The 12,317-nt window shown below is 38.1% G+C and overlaps 1 long non-coding RNA gene across 1 annotated transcript in view; it reads left to right on the top strand.

Moving 5' to 3' along the window:
• Positions 1-12,317, top strand: part of LOC128640102 (uncharacterized) — a 75,574-nt gene that overhangs the window by 4,957 nt on the left and 58,300 nt on the right. The gene's annotated exons all lie outside the window — the stretch shown is intronic.

Here is a 12,317-nt window from a genome sequence, read left to right as displayed (position 1 = left end):
ATCAACCCCCCACCCCTTCCAGATCTCTTAGCTGTTTATTTACAGCTTTCAAAAACTTATTTTTTTTTACTTTTGAAAGTTTATTTTTCTGTAGTGTAGCGGTTCCCTCCCGCTCCCGCCCCGTGCACGCGCCTGCCCGCCGCCCCCCGTGCACGCGCGCGCTCCCGTGCGCGCTCCCGCCCCTCCCGCCCCCGATCCCGCCCCCCTCCACTCCACTCGGCACATGGATGGCCGCCCACCCGCCTCCCAGACTTGCTCCCACCCACCAACGATACCGGCCACCGATGTCCGGTGCAGAGAGGGCCACAGAGTGGCTCTCTCTGCATCGGATGGCCAAGGGGGGTTATTGCAGGATGCCTCCATATCGAGGCATCACTGCAATAACCGGAAAGCAGCTGGAAGCGAGCAGGATCGCTTCCAGCTGCTTTCCAGACCAAGGACGTACGCCACACGTCCTCGGTCATTAACTGTATTTTTTTTGAGGACTTGTGGCGTACGTCCTTGGTCCTTAAGGGGTTAATGGCGAGGCACTGCAGTATAAATTTACAGGTAAAGTAATTAAAGTACATATTATTATATTTTGTCTCTGTCCCAACTTGTTTTACTAGAAAGTTGTTTTAAATTGCATGCTCTATCTGAATCATGAAAGAAAATTCAAAATTAGTGCTAGGTAATTTCATCTAGTGTTCACTAATTGCATTTATTCAGTAGTTTTTATTTTCAGGGTTTGTTGACATATTAAATAGACCAATAATATCTTGTATTGTAAATACATAAGGCTCCATGTACAAAATGCAGTGCGGACAAGGTTATCAAGTTGAGTACCTAATAACTGTTACTTCTTACATTGCGGTAAGCATGCTCACATGTGTGAACCTGCCCTGTAAGGGCTCCAAAGCCGCTTATACTGCTTAGTACATGGAGTTCACAGAGATCATTGAATTGTATAGGCTTGCATGTGAGAATACATACACATGGCTTGTGAAAGAAGGTGTTAATATGTTGTTTAAGTATTACTTAATCTATTAATACTTGAAGGATTTTTTTAGCCTGGTAGTTCTAAGCAGGGATTGGTGTGTACTAAACACCCTCAATTCTTGTAGCAATCCCTATTCTCAAGGTGTCAACAGCTATAAAATAGGAAAGCAGTTCCATATTTACATGTCGTTTGCTCTAGCAGGGTATTGAAAGAGGGGTAAATGGGGACATAGCGGAGATCAAAATAGGAAAATGAATTCCCGAACTCTAACCATAGCTAGCTACAATTCGACCAACCCATGCAACGCCTAACCTTGCCCCCTGAACGGGATTAGCAGGCAATATGGCAGCGTTGAGCTCCTTTTAGCTCCATACCGCATACAAATACCAGCGCTGCTTTGAGCTGGTTTTACATGCTCGTGCACAATTTTCACATAGACATCACTGGGGAGAGCTGGCTAAAAAAAAAGCCTAACACCTGCAATAAAGGAGCGTAAAGCTCCGTAACGCAGCCCCATTGATTCCTATGCGGAAAGAAAAGTTATGTTTACACCTAACACCCTAACATAAACCCTGAGTCTAAACACCCCTAATCTGCCTCCCCCGACATCGCAGACACCTACATTACACTTATTAAGCCCTAATCTGCTGCCCCCACACCGCTGACATCTACATTACACTTATTAACCCCTAATATGCCGTCCCCAATGTCACCGCCACCTACATTACAGTAATCTGCTGCCCCCGACATTGCCGCCACCTACCTACACTTATTAACCCCTAATCTGCTGCCCCCAACGTCGCCGCCACTATACTAAAGTTATTAACCCCTAAACCTAACCCTAAGTCTAACCCTAACGTAACCCTAACCCTAACACCACTAACTTTAACATAATTAAAATAAATATAAATAAAAATTACAATTAATACCTAAATAATTCCTATTTAAAACTAAATACTTACCTGTAAAATAGAACCTAAGATAGCTACAATATAACTAATAGTTACATTGTAGCTATCTTAGGTTTTATTTTTATTTCACAGCTAAATTTGTATTTATTTTAACTAGGTAGACTAGTTAGTAAATAGTTATTAACTATTTAATAACTACCTAGTTAAAATAAATACAAATTTACCTGTAAAATAAAACCTAACCTGTCTTACACTAACACCTAACATTACACTAAAATTAAATAAATTACATTAATTAAATAAAATTAACTAAATTACACAAAATAAAAAAGAAATGATCAAATATTTAAACTAATTACACCTAATCTAATAGCCGTATCAAAATAAAAAAGCCCCCCCTAAAATAAAAAAAACCCTAGCCTACACTAAACTGCCAATAGCCCTTAAAAGGGCCTTTTGCGGGGCATTGCCCCAAAGAAATCAACTGTTTTACCTGTAAAAAAAAATACAAACAACCCCCCAACAGTAAAAACCACCACCCACACAACCAACCCCCCAAATAAAATCCTATCTAAAAAAACCTAAGCTCCCCATTGCCCTGAAAAGGGCATTTGGATGGGCAATGCCCTTAAAAGGGCATTTAGCTCTTTTCCATTGCCCAAAGTCTCTAATCTAAAAATAAAACCCACCCAATAAACCCTTAAAAAACCTAACACTAACCCCCGAAGATCCACTTACAGTTTTTTAAGACCGGACATCCATCCTCATCAAGCCGGGAGAAGTCTTCATCCAAGCGGGCAGAAGTCCTCAACGAAGCCGGGAGAAGTCTTCATCCAAGCGGCAAGAAGTGGTCCTCCAGGCGGGCAGAAGTCTTCATTCAGACGGCATCTTCTATCTTCATACTTCCGACGCGGAGCGGCTCCATCTTCAAGACATCCGGAGCGGAGCATCCTCTTCTTTCAACGGCTACTGAAGAATGAACGTCCCTTTAAGGGACGTCATCCAAGATGGCGTCCATTGAATTCCAATTGGCTGATAGAATTCTATCAGCCAATCGGAATTAAAGTTGAAAAAATCCTATTGGCTGATGCAATCAGCTAATAGGATTGAGCTTCAATCCTATTGGCTGATCCAATCAGCCAATAGGATTGAGCTTGCATTCTATTGGCTGTTCCAATCAGCCAATAGAATGCAAGCTCAATCCTATTGGCTGATTGTCCGGTCTTCAAAAACTGTAAGTGGATCTTTGGGGGTTAGTGTTAGGTTTTTTAAGGGTTTATTGGGTGGATTTTATTTTTAGCCTAGGGTTTGGGCTGAAAAAGAGCTAAATGCCCTTTTAAGGGCAATGCCCATCCAAATGCTCTTTTCAGGGCAATGGGGAGCTTAGGTTTTTTTAGATATGATTTTTATTTGGGGGGTTTGGTTGTGTGGGTGGTGGGTTTTACTGTTGGGGGGTTGTTTGTATTTTTTTACAGGTAAAAGAGCTGATTTCTTTTGGGCAATGCCCCGCAAAAGGCCTTTTTAAGGGCTATTGGCAGTTTAGTGTAGGCTAGGGTTTTTTTTTATTTTGGGGGGGCTTTTTTATTTTGATAGGGCTATTAGATTAGGTGTAATTAGTTTAAATATTTGATAATTTCTTTTTTATTTTGTGTAATTTAGTGTTTATTTTTTTGTAATTTAGTTAATTGTATTTAATTAATGTAATTGATTTAATTGTAGTGTAAGGTTAGGTGTTAGTGTAAGACAGGTTAGGTTTTATTTTACAGGTAAGTTTGTATTTATTTTAACTAGGTAGTTAGTAAATAGTTAATAACTATTTACTAACTAGTCTACCTAGTTAAAATAAATACAAACTTACCTGTGAAATAAAAATAAAACCTAAGATAGATACAATGTAACTATTAGTTATGTCGTAGCTAGCTTAGGTTTTAATTTATAGGTATGTATTTAGTTTTAAATAGGAATTATTTAGGTATTAATTGTTAATTTTTATTTAGATTTATTTTAATTATGTTAAAGTTAGTGGGTGTTAGGGTTAGGGTTAGACTTAGGGTTAGGTTTAGGCGTTAATAACTTTAGTATAGTGGCAGGGATTTTGGGGGCAGCAGATAAGGGGTGAATAACAGTAATGTAGGTTGCGGCGATGTTAGGGACAGCAGATTAGGGGTTAATAATATTTAACTAGTGTTTGCGATGCGGGAGTATGGCGGTTTAGGGGTTAATATGTTTATTATAGTGGCGGCGATGTCAGGAGGGGCAGATTAGGGGATAATAATTTTATTTTTGTGTTTGCGATGTGGGAGGGCCTCGGTTTAGGGGTTAATAGGTAGTTCATGGCTGTTAGTGTACTTTTTAGCACTTTAGTTATGAGTTTTATGTTACGGCTTTGTAACATAAAACCCATAACTACTGACTTTCAGTTTACGGTACGGATCTTGAAGTTATAGGCTGTACCGCTTACTTTTTGGCCGGACAGATAAACTCGTAATACCGGCGCTGTGGAAGTACCATTGAAAAAGGACTTTTTGAAAGCTGCGGTAGTTACGTTGCGTGACGGACAAAAAAGTGTGCGTTACAGCTGTACCTACAAGACTAGTAGCGGTAGTGAAAAAGCATTGTTATGAGGCTTTTTCACTCATAACGCAAAACTGGTAATCTAGCCGAATCTAGCAGGAATAAGAAAATCAGAACATTTAAAAAATGGAAAATATTTTCAGTAGTAGTACATACTTTAACCTGTCTTTCAGAAGACATATTTTTTACAGAGTAGCTTTTTTTTCATCATGTCACATGATTTTTGCACCAAAAGTCCTTTAATATGCATGGGCAAGAAACTCACTGGAGCTAGTGCATTTGTCTCTTAGCAACCCCTTACAAAGGGGAAGCTCCTCCTTTGCCCTACTGAGGAGACTACAGTCCCCTTGTGGGGCTGTGACAGGAAGTAATTGACCTTGCATACATTAATTTAAAGAAATTAAAGGTAATATATTTTTTAAATGATTAATAATACATATTGCAATTATTTCTATTAAGTATAATCCACTGCTTAGTGTATTTTTTATTACATCTATGTTTATATTACTTTAAAATACTAAAGTTAAATAAAACCTCTACAAAACAAAACAAATAAGCACAGCTGCTAATGATACCATAATGACCTGCTAGGATTTTAAAATGTACTTTTCACTGTAAAAATTTATGTATGACTTCTTTTCATTCTGTAAGAGGAAAATGTGGCTTAAAGGGTTATTAAACTTTGACAAATTAACCATATAAACAACGTCTTCTGAATAATAATCTTATTGCCATTTAATTGCACATTCTTGATTTATTAAATGAAGCTTCTATCATGATTCAAATTTATTTTTAATTTCCTCTGATGACATCATCCTAGCCAGCCATCGAAAATGGTTGTGTCTTCTTCATAACATATTTCCAGTCTCAGCACATCGCATGCCCAATTTACTGAAACTGATTTGCATGCACATTAGATTTACCTAACTCCATGTAACCTATGTTATTCCACTCCGCAATGATGGTGACATTGGTAATTATGGAAGAGCCATCTAATCTACAACCCAAGTTGCCCACCGTGATTGGACAAGGTCAATAAGTTCCACAGTGGATTTCATTCTCTAATTGTGGAGAAAGTAGAAAAAAAAGATAACACAAGGTACTTGACTACATTTTTAATTTATATAAAACTCTGTATTAGTTAGTATAGATAAAGGGGCATCAACGTGATGGTAAAGCCGAGCGTTTAAAAAATGCTAGGATTTACCATCACTAAAAATAAACTACTTTGATTCATAAGTTGCTTAAAAAAAGGGTGCTAAACTTACCCTTTCTGTGCTGCGGCAGCTCGCTAAAGTCAGCGGCTCTGGCTGCCCACGGCACAGTACTCTTCTTTAATGAGGTGATGTTTCCACCTCTAAACCAGTAGCAGTGAGTGTCATCTGTCATCCTAGCATGGCTATTGGTTTAGAGGTGGAAACATCACCTCATTAGTTAAGAGCATTGAGCCGTGGGTGGCCGGAGGCGCTGAGTTTAGCGAGCTGCTGCGGCACAAAAAGTGTGAGTTTAGCACCCTTTTTTAGTAACTGATAAATTAAACTACAGTTTATTTTTAGTGATGGTAAATAGTAACGTTTTTTAAACACTTGGATTCACCATCACTTTAAACGTTATTATTTTTGTAAAAGAGAGCATTGTCAAATATATTGCAGTTTTTGTGTTTTAAAAATGCTTTTTGTCTTTATGCTTGTGGGCTGTGTCAATGTTTAACATCGGAGCTGTGGGGAATGTCCTTATGTCCTTAGTCACGTGTGGTGTTCCCCAAGGTTCCATTCTCGGCCCCCTACTATTCACATTATTTATAAATGATTTGCCTAATGTCTGCAAATCCTCAACTGTACACATGTATGCAGACGACACAGTAATCTATGAAAACAATTCTGATCTGCCGCAGCTTGAAGCAGTGCTCCAAGACCAGTTCACAGAGACAGAAAAGTGGATCTCAAAAAACAAAATCTTCCTAAACACTGACAAAACAGTCACAATGATCTTTGGAACGAGACCTAAATTACACAAATTACAAAATTCCCATCTACGCATCAAACAAAATCCAATTGCACACTGACCGCAGTCCACTCTTTTAAATACTTGGGTATGTTGTTAGACCCTAATCTATCTTTTGGCCTCCACATAGAAAAACTTGCATCTAAACTTTATCCAAAACTAGGTGCCCTGTACAGAAACAAATCCTGCCTCAGCCCTACAGTAAAAGAATAGATTGTACAGCAAATGCTGATGCCTATCATGGATTATGGGGACGTAGTATATGCACCTGCACCACAAACTCACCTTAATAAACGTAATACATTGTATAACTCATTCTGCCCCTTTGTGCTACAATGTAACTACAGGACCCACCATTGTGACATGCTAAAAGAACTAAACTGGCTGTCGCTGGAATCCAGACGCACCCTCCATCTTTCCTGCCTTGTCTTTAAGAGCCTTTCTGGGAAGCTCCCACCCTACCTGAGCAGAATGCTCTCCCCTGCTATTCCCACCTCCTATAACCTCCGATCCAGTACCAGCACATTATTTAGCTTGCCTCAATACAAAAAGAAAGCAGCTCGATCCTCCTTTTCCTACAGAGCACCACAATTATGGAATGACCTCCCTCACACTTTAAAAACTTCCCCAAGCCTAAAATCCTTTAAGAGATCCCTCTATACATATCTCAAAACAGAATGCTCCTGTCATGGTTGATTATATATTTCCTACCTGTTCTATGTTAAATGTTTGCATATATTGTGCATTATTATTATTATTGTTTTTGTATTTTCTTGTACCCTATTGTATCAATGCAATGTTTTGTGATCCCAGGACATACTTGAAAACGAGAGAAATCTCAATGTATCCTTCCTGGTAAAATATTTTATAAATAAATAAAATAAATAAATATAAGGCAACATGAATGAGCACTTCTTGTTTGTTTCAGTTTAAAGGGACAGTAAAATAAAAATTAAACTTCCATGAACCAGATAGAGCATACAGCTTTCCAGTTGACTTCCACTGGATTTTTTTTTTTTTAAATATCATGCTCTATCTGAATCATGAAAAATTATTTTCATGCAATCAGATATTGTTAAAACATAATATATGTACTTTTTATTTCAATATCCCTTTAATATTGTAAAATAGGTAAAGCACTCACCAGGAGATATTTGTACACAGATCTGCATGATTTGATGATGTGACTTTTCTTAGTTAACATTTTTGTGGAATGCTGTCTTGCTGCTCAGTCATTGCATATGAGCTATGGAAACAAGCAGTGGTGCGATTCTTAAAGGGATAGTAAACCCCCCAAAATTTTCCTGATTCAGATAGAACATACAATTTTAAACAATTTTCCAATTTAATTCTATAATCAAATTTTCTTCATTTCTGAAGGGACAGCAATGCACTACTGACAGGAAACTGAAAATCTATTTAGCCAATCACAAGAGACAAATGTGTGCAGGCACCAATTAGCAGCAGCTCCCACTAGTGTATGATATGTGCATATTCATTTTTTAACAAGGGATACTAAGAGAACGAAGCACATTTGAAAATAGAAGTGAATTTAAAACTGTCTTAAAATGACATGCTCTATCTGAATTATGTAAGTTTAATTTTGACTTTCCTATCCCTTTAATTTCTTAAAAATGACAGCTGATCAGCATTATTATATTTTGCTTCTGTTAAAGGGACATTATATGCCTCTTGCTTTTGTGTACAAACGTTTACCATGCTCCCTAAAGAGACCATAAAGCAAATCTTGAAACCTAGGTTTATAAAATGTTAAAAATCAAACAGGTTTGGCAATTTGCAGAACCTTTGTTACAGAATTTGATTTCTGGCTTCTTTAGGGAGTGTGGGTAAAGCACAATATACACAAATTGAGGTCAAGCACAATTTGTTTAGACAAAAGCAAGAGATGTTTAATGTCCCTTTTACTTTGAACATTAAGCAGCTCCTGCCATGGCTTGTCTATTTGTACCTGGGAACCATCTGTATGGAGTATTTGCCTATGATTTGCTTTGAAGCTGTTGAATGCAGAACAAAGTGTGATGTTTTGGCTGGAATGTAGTCACTTCTATGTATCTGTATGTATATGCGTGTGTGGTAGCCAAGGGGTTAATCAGTGCTCTGCATGTAGCAGACATGGGATAACCAGTGCTATGAGTCTAAAGACCTATGGGTTAAAATTAAATGGAAATCAAAATTAAACTTAAAGCATAATGTATTTTTTATTATCAAATGTACTTCTTTCCATTGCGATCCTTTCTTTAAACTTAAATCTGTACCACACAAGCCATATCAATATGTCCCAAGGCTTTGAGTTCTCTTTAAAAGACATTAAACATTTCTTGCATTTGTGTAAAAACTGTACTTGCCCCACATTCCCCAGAGAAGTCTAAAAGCAAATTCTGTAACCTAGGTTTTCAAAATGCTGAAAATCAAACAGCTGGTTTAGGAAAATCATTTTCACCTAATAATCATTTCCAGGCTGGAGGAAAGGAGATTTAATCTTCCCTAACGTAAACGTTTTTTGCACGTTATTAAATTGTGGAACTCATTACCTAAGGAGGTAGTAAATGCCAATACATTTCTGGCTAGAGACAGCATTCAGGTATACAATTGCTGGTGTTAAATGGGTCACCTTTTTAATGGAATTAATTTAAGATCAACTGAAGCTTTTATTGTAGATAAATTAAGATTTGTATTGGTTAAACTCGATGGACTGTCTTTTTTCAACCTCCTCTATTATGTTACTATGTAACAATGTAAAAGGGAGTCATGAATGATATTGGGTTGTAGGGTGCATATATGACAACAATCTGGCTTTTTTTTTTTTTTTATTACAAATGCATATAATTTAATCCTGAGAATAAAAAATGCGGAAAAGAGCATCCCAGTAATTCCCTTGAGAAAAATGGTGTGTGTGCATTCTACAAGCTCAATGGAAAATAGGACCAGTTTTTAATTTTTTCCAGGGCTGCTTTTTATTCCCAGTCCAACCCTGATGAAGGTTCCAGTATGCTTTACGGATACATGGTCGAGGTGTATCCCATACTGGAGTTAAGTGCAGATTTTGATGAGAAGAGAGAGAGGGCGCTTCTTAGTGTGTTATGTTAAATTCTACACAATGTGGAAAACACAAAGATACCCTCACCCGGTGTGACGAAACCCATATCGGAATTGGGTGCAAATGGGCTGGCTAACACTCTCAGGGGTTAGCACACTGATCACGGATGTTCAATCAGCTGATCACCAAAAAATCTTGGCACCTGGAAGTGTTCACCAAGTCGTTGCAGGAAGCGGGTAGTTCCAGGATCCGCTCAGAAAAACGCTCAGTGCAAAGTGCTACAGGGCTGCTGTTAGTCTTGAGAAGAGAGTAAATCCAACTGAGGGTCAGGTCTCCGTTAGATATAAAGCATTTAATTTGGTATGTCATAAAATTGCAATGCGTTCCTCTACCATTCTAAGGTCGTTTCATCAGGCAAAAAAGTATATATATTATATATATTATACTGTTTTTGCCTGATGAAACAACCTTAGAGCGGTCGAGAAACGCGTTGCAATTTTATGGCATACCAAATAAAATGCTTTATATCTAACGGAGACCTGACCCTTAGTTGGATTTACTCTCTTCTCAAGACTAACAGCAGCCCTGTAGCACTTTGCACTGAGCGTTTTTCTGAGTGGATCCTGGAACTACCCGCTTCCTGCAGCCGACTCAGTGAACACTTCCAGGTGCCAAGATTTTTTGGCGATCAGCTGATGGAACATCCGTGATCAGTGTGCTAACCGCTGAGAGTGTTAGCCAGCCCATTTGCACCCTATTGCGATACGGGTGCCATTACACTGGGTGAGTGTATCTTTGTCTTTTCCACATCGTTTAGATGCAGCGGTCCTCGGCTGCGGTGGTCCTCGGCTGCATGGAGGCTCCTCTCCATCCGATGTCTGTCGTACACTAAAGATTGAATGCAAGGTACCGCATTCAATTTGGGGTACCTTGCATTCCTATTAGCTGAACTTTTGAAATCAGCCAATATGATTAGAGCTACTTAAATCCTATTGGCTTTTCAAATCAGCCAAAAAGATTTCAGTAGCTCTCATCCTATTGGCCGATTTCAAAATGTCAGCCAATAGGAATGCAAGGTACCCCAATAAATATGGGGTACCTTGCATTCAATCTTCAGTGTATGATGGACGATCGCATGAAGAGGAGCCTCCACCCCTTTGAGGACCGCCGCCTTTGAGGACTGCTGCTAAGGTCCCTTACATGGTGGAAGCCAGCTCCGCACCTCCTCTTTGCACCGCCTTCACTCTGGATTAAGATAGAAGATGATGGAGCTGCCTGGAAGAAGACCTTCTCCGCTGGACTTCAGGAATGGTGAGTATCTATTTGGGGCTTAGTTTTAGGATTTTTATTTTTTTATTTTTAAGATTAGGGATTTAATGGGCATGAAAAAGAGCTGATTGCCCTTTTTAAGGGCAGTAAAAGAGCTGAATGCCCTTTTATGGTCAATGTCCATACAAATGCCCCTTTTAGGGGCAATGGTTAGTTTAGGTTTTTTTAGTGGTAGGTTTTTTTATTTTGGGGGGTTTGGTGAGTGGGTTTTTTTTTACTGTTAGGCGGACTTAGTATTTATTTAATGTAAAAGAGCTGTTTAACTTAGGACAATGCCCTACAAAAGGCCATTTAAATGGCTATTGGTAGTTTAGTTTAGATTAGGGGGTGTTTTTATTTTGGGGGGCTTTTTTATTTTCATAGGGATTAGGTTTCATTTTTTTAATTTTTGATAATTTTGTTTATTTTTTTACTGTAATGTTAGACATTTTTATTTGTTGTAATGTTAGATTAATTTTTTGTAATTTAATGTTAGGATTTTTTATTTTAAGTGTAATTTAGTAGTAATTGGGGTTAATTTAGGGGGTGTTAGGTTAGGAGGCTTAGTAATTAAATTAGTTATTTGCATTGTGTAGGGTTGGCGGTTTAGGGGTAATATGTTTATTAGGTTTATTGCGATGTGGGGGTTTGTCGGTTTAGGGGTTAATAGCATAATTAGTTAGTTGGCGTTGTCGGGTTTGGGGGTTTAGGGGTTAATATTGTAATTTATTGAGCTGGCGTTGTGGGGTTAGGCGGTGTAAGGGTTAGGTAGTTTCTGTTGTGGGAGTTTAGCGATTTAAGGGTTAGTTTTTTGTTAATACTTAGTATGGGCGGTTATGTTTATTTTTTTTCTTAATACTTTCTGTGGGTGGTTAGCTAGTTTTTTAATACTTTGTGCGGGCGGTTAGTTTTTTCGGTTATGTGTTTTTTAGTTATTTTATGCAGGCGGTTGCGTGTTTTTTTTTTTTTTTAGAATTCGTTTGCCTACGCTGCATCCAGGTGGATTCCAAAAATGGCAGGGTGGTGAAAGAATTTCTTTGAGAATGCGTTCGCCACTGGCGACGGATGCCTTACAAACATGATTATAGTATAGGTACGATAGAATTGACAGTCTTGTTGGCATAATGTCTCCAGAATAACATCCCTATGTACAACTAACAGTTGTCACCATTTTGTACATCACATTTCACATGCAAGAACCTATTAGCGCAATTTTATAAAGGCCATAAAATTAAGAAAGTAAAAACTAATGAGAACAAATTATTAAGCACTTAAAATTATAGTTTGTTCTCATTAGTTGTCATTTTGTTGATTTCATGGTATATATTTGCGCTACAAAACTGGCAACTATAACTTCTAAATATTTTGACTGTGTATGGATCTGAATTACATTTTCAGGTCTCATGTTGCGATATAAAAGGGGCAATAAAAATACTTGTACTATATCTCTGTTAGAGCATTTAACACAGTTTGGATCCTAAAA

The sequence above is a fragment of the Bombina bombina genome, chromosome 9 (assembly GCF_027579735.1).
Source record: "Bombina bombina isolate aBomBom1 chromosome 9, aBomBom1.pri, whole genome shotgun sequence".
Classification (NCBI taxonomy): Eukaryota; Metazoa; Chordata; class Amphibia; order Anura; family Bombinatoridae; genus Bombina; species Bombina bombina.
The sequence above is the reverse complement of the archived record's forward strand: the minus strand, read 5'-3'. Positions and strand labels throughout refer to the sequence as shown.